Raw genomic sequence first — 5,000 nt, 5'->3', positions numbered from 1 at the left:
CCACCCGCAACCCTCGCAATATAGTTCGCTACTCGCACTGCCCGCTCCCCTGTGTATCGCTTCATGTTAAACACCTTGCAAGTCTTGCTCACTTTCCACATGCTCCTGCTGTACACTGTAATGTGGATGGCAGCAGGACGTACATGCCGCCCCTCCCCACGTCCCCACCTTGCCCCCTGCCTTCGCAAGCTGGTTGGTGAGAACTTTGCATGTTCAATGCCCTTCGCATGCGACGTACTCAGGCTACGTTGTGGTGCGGCCTGTGTCAACTGTCCGCTAATGTCGTACGCGTAAACCACAATCTGTACTGCACATTCGTCCTTATGTACTGAATGATACATCGTGGCACATGTGTGACCGTACAACGACTGCGCCCAAAAACGGCGGACCATACAGTGCAAATATTGTGCACGCAGCTACGTGTCGTCTCCCTATGAGAGCTGGATTGCAGTGTGGTACGCCATAGAGACGTGTGGGAGGAACGGACGCCGTGGATGGCGATCAGCATGAGCTGTCTGTTGATGTATTCGGACCTAGTCGTCTCTCCTCACACACCGTGATGGCATGGTGCACCGCGTTCCATATCTGCGACATGCTACAGAGGCCGGTTGACAGTCGTTCGAGCAATGGACATCGCATACGTACGGGGGCCACCTTCCACGTATTGTCTAGGCGTGCACATTTTGTTGCGTGTATGTGGGCAGACGTAGTGTGGCGTGACACCTGACACAGGCATGCAATAATCGTTGAAGTTGCAAATGGCGATGGACGCCTGCGTTTTCTGGTGAAGTTACGCAAATGAACAAATGGTAACCTGTTGTGGTGCGGTTGTTCTCGCTAGGGGTGAATCGGTGATGGCGACGATAGGTTGAGGTACTAACCGGTTGTTCCAGCGATACCCACCATGCCGACGAAACTGAACGGCATCTGGGTGTGAAGCGATACGCGGCGGTGGCTGGGTGGGACCGTCCCCGGCCGGTGAGGGGGCGCCTCCCGGCGTGCTGGCCGCGCGGTGCGTGGGCGCACGCGCTACAGCCGGCTGGTGGGGGCGGCCAGTGGCAGGCGCGCCGGCCGACGGACGCGGCAGGCGTCGCAGCTGCGCGCCGGCGCACCCTGCGCGCGGCGCCGTGCGGCCAAAGTAGGTCCTCGCGGGCCCGGTGCGAAGCGCGGTGGACATCTTCAGTGTGCTGGTCCGATTGAGGACTGTGTGCGTTGAGGATGCGCCGCCGCCCGGCGCTCGGCGCCGCGACGCCGTCTGCTGCTCGGTCGCCCCAGCGGTTCTCGCTGGTGGTTTGTATCGCAGCTGTGCGGATGTGTTGGCGCGTGCGCTGTGCTGGGAGAGTTCGCTTCGGCACCCAAGTGGGGCTTTTGTCCTTCTGTGGCGCTGGCGTTGGAGCTGCCGGTCACCGTAGGTGGCGCGTGTTGTCTCCCGCCGGCAATGCCACGACAGCACGCTCCCGGGCCTCTGTCGGCAGCGGCAAGCTCAGTTGGGAGCACGGGTGGTCGCACCGAAAGCGTCTACTCGCCTAACTCCGGGCGATTGCGCCTCTCTCGAACCCGACCAAGTACTTGGGACGGCGCTGCGCGCCGCCGGGACCTGAGAGGGTTTCGAGGTGTATTGTGCAGGGGAGCTCAGCCTCCTCCTGTTTGCAGAATGATTGAGCGGACGCTTGCGTGTTCGCGCGGGCCCCCGGGACACACTCCCGGGCGGCCGGCTGCTCAGCTCTAGTTGACGCAGCTCCCTGGTTGATCCTGCCAGTAGTCATATGCTTGTCTCAAAGATTAAGCCATGCATGTCTCAGTACAAGCCGCATTAAGGTGAAACCGCGAATGGCTCATTAAATCAGTTATGGTTCCTTAGATCGTACCCACGTTACTTGGATAACTGTGGTAATTCTAGAGCTAATACATGCAAACAGAGTCCCGACCAGAGATGGAAGGGACGCTTTTATTAGATCAAAACCAATCGGTCGGCTCGTCCGGTCCGTTTGCCTTGGTGACTCTGAATAACTTTGGGCTGATCGCACGGTCCTCGTACCGGCGACGCATCTTTCAAATGTCTGCCTTATCAACTGTCGATGGTAGGTTCTGCGCCTACCATGGTTGTAACGGGTAACGGGGAATCAGGGTTCGATTCCGGAGAGGGAGCCTGAGAAACGGCTACCACATCCAAGGAAGGCAGCAGGCGCGCAAATTACCCACTCCCGGCACGGGGAGGTAGTGACGAAAAATAACGATACGGGACTCATCCGAGGCCCCGTAATCGGAATGAGTACACTTTAAATCCTTTAACGAGTATCTATTGGAGGGCAAGTCTGGTGCCAGCAGCCGCGGTAATTCCAGCTCCAATAGCGTATATTAAAGTTGTTGCGGTTAAAAAGCTCGTAGTTGGATTTGTGTCCCACGCTGTTGGTTCACCGCCCGTCGGTGTTTAACTGGCATGTATCGTGGGACGTCCTGCCGGTGGGGCGAGCCGAAGGCGTGCGACCGCCCCGTGCGTGCTCGTGCGTCCCGAGGCGGACCCCGTTGAAATCCTACCAGGGTGCTCTTTATTGAGTGTCTCGGTGGGCCGGCACGTTTACTTTGAACAAATTAGAGTGCTTAAAGCAGGCAAGCCCGCCTGAATACTGTGTGCATGGAATAATGGAATAGGACCTCGGTTCTATTTTGTTGGTTTTCGGAACCCGAGGTAATGATTAATAGGGACAGGCGGGGGCATTCGTATTGCGACGTTAGAGGTGAAATTCTTGGATCGTCGCAAGACGAACAGAAGCGAAAGCATTTGCCAAGTATGTTTTCATTAATCAAGAACGAAAGTTAGAGGTTCGAAGGCGATCAGATACCGCCCTAGTTCTAACCATAAACGATGCCAGCCAGCGATCCGCCGCAGTTCCTCCGATGACTCGGCGGGCAGCCTCCGGGAAACCAAAGCTTTTGGGTTCCGGGGGAAGTATGGTTGCAAAGCTGAAACTTAAAGGAATTGACGGAAGGGCACCACCAGGAGTGGAGCCTGCGGCTTAATTTGACTCAACACGGGAAACCTCACCAGGCCCGGACACCGGAAGGATTGACAGATTGATAGCTCTTTCTTGATTCGGTGGGTGGTGGTGCATGGCCGTTCTTAGTTGGTGGAGCGATTTGTCTGGTTAATTCCGATAACGAACGAGACTCTAGCCTGCTAACTAGTCGCGTGACATCCTTCGTGCTGTCAGCGATTACTTTTCTTCTTAGAGGGACAGGCGGCTTCTAGCCGCACGAGATTGAGCAATAACAGGTCTGTGATGCCCTTAGATGTTCTGGGCCGCACGCGCGCTACACTGAAGGAATCAGCGTGTCTTCCTAGGCCGAAAGGTCGGGGTAACCCGCTGAACCTCCTTCGTGCTAGGGATTGGGGCTTGCAATTGTTCCCCATGAACGAGGAATTCCCAGTAAGCGCGAGTCATAAGCTCGCGTTGATTACGTCCCTGCCCTTTGTACACACCGCCCGTCGCTACTACCGATTGAATGATTTAGTGAGGTCTTCGGACTGGTACGCGGCATTGACTCTGTCGTTGCCGATGCTACCGGAAAGATGACCAAACTTGATCATTTAGAGGAAGTAAAAGTCGTAACAAGGTTTCCGTAGGTGAACCTGCGGAAGGATCATTACCGACTAGACTGCATGTCTTTCGATGTGCGTGTCGTGTCGCGCAACACGCTACCTGTACGGCTCGCCGTAGCCGTGCGCCGCGTGCGGAACCACGCGTGCCTCTCAAAACTAGCGGCAATGTTGTGTGGTACGAGCGCTGAAGCGCTGGAGCGGCTGGCCTGCGGCACCTGGCGCCTGGCGCCGGTTTTGAATGACTTTCGCCCGAGTGCCTGTCCGCTCCGGTGTGGAGCCGTACGACGCCCGTCGGCCGTGAGGCCGTTGGACACAGAACGCTGGAACAGGGGCCGCCACACGCCTCACTCCCGCCTATGCGACCGTCTCGAAAGAGACGGCGGAAACTGAGAAAAGATCACCCAGGACGGTGGATCACTCGGCTCGTGGGTCGATGAAGAACGCAGCAAATTGCGCGTCGACATGTGAACTGCAGGACACATGAACATCGACGTTTCGAACGCACATTGCGGTCCATGGATTCCGTTCCCGGGCCACGTCTGGCTGAGGGTCGGCTACGTATACTGAAGCGCGCGGCGTTTGCCCCGCTTCGCAGACCTGGGAGTGTCGCGGCCGCCTGTGGGGCCGGCCGCGTCTCCTCAAACGTGCGATGCGCGCCCGTCGCCTGGCGGTTCGCATACCGGTACTTTCTCGGTAGCGTGCACAGCCGGCTGGCGGTGTGGCGTGCGACACCTCGTACAACGACCTCAGAGCAGGCGAGACTACCCGCTGAATTTAAGCATATTACTAAGCGGAGGAAAAGAAACTAACAAGGATTCCCCCAGTAGCGGCGAGCGAACAGGGAAGAGTCCAGCACCGAACCCCGCAGGCTGCCGCCTGTCGTGGCATGTGGTGTTTGGGAGGGTCCACTACCCCGACGCCTCGCGCCGAGCCCAAGTCCAACTTGAATGAGGCCACGGCCCGTAGAGGGTGCCAGGCCCGTAGCGGCCGGTGCGAGCGTCGGCGGGACCTCTCCTTCGAGTCGGGTTGCTTGAGAGTGCAGCTCCAAGTGGGTGGTAAACTCCATCTGAGACTAAATATGACCACGAGACCGATAGCGAACAAGTACCGTGAGGGAAAGTTGAAAAGAACTTTGAAGAGAGAGTTCAAAAGTACGTGAAACCGTTCTGGGGTAAACGTGAGAAGTCCGAAAGGTCGAACGGGTGAGATTCACGCCCATCCGGCCACTGGCCTCCGCCCTCGGCAGATGGGGCCGGCCGCCCGCGCGGAGCAATCCGCGGCGGGGTCGTGTCCGGTTGCCTTTCCACTCGCCGCGGGGTGGGGCCGTTCCGGTGTGCGGTGGGCCGCACTTCTCCCCTAGTAGGACGTCGCGACCCGCTGGGTGCCGGCCTACGGCCCG

The 5,000-nt window shown here is 58.0% G+C and overlaps 2 non-coding genes and 1 pseudogene across 2 annotated transcripts; all 3 read left to right on the top strand.

The window, feature by feature from the left end:
- Positions 1-1,739: 1,739 nt before the first annotated feature.
- Positions 1,740-3,648, top strand: LOC124730157. Its single transcript, XR_007007902.1, has one exon. It is a non-coding gene; the product is annotated as a small subunit ribosomal RNA (ribosomal RNA).
- A 351-nt stretch (positions 3,649-3,999) lies between these two features.
- LOC124730128 lies at positions 4,000-4,154 on the top strand. The gene has a single exon (XR_007007876.1). It is a non-coding gene; the product is annotated as a 5.8S ribosomal RNA (ribosomal RNA).
- A 188-nt stretch (positions 4,155-4,342) lies between these two features.
- The window catches only part of LOC124730171, a 4,222-nt pseudogene continuing 3,564 nt past the window's right edge, over positions 4,343-5,000 (top strand).

The sequence above is a fragment of the Schistocerca piceifrons genome, unplaced genomic scaffold (assembly GCF_021461385.2).
Source record: "Schistocerca piceifrons isolate TAMUIC-IGC-003096 unplaced genomic scaffold, iqSchPice1.1 HiC_scaffold_1230, whole genome shotgun sequence".
Taxonomy (NCBI): Eukaryota; Metazoa; Arthropoda; class Insecta; order Orthoptera; family Acrididae; genus Schistocerca; species Schistocerca piceifrons.
The sequence above is the reverse complement of the archived record's forward strand: the minus strand, read 5'-3'. Positions and strand labels throughout refer to the sequence as shown.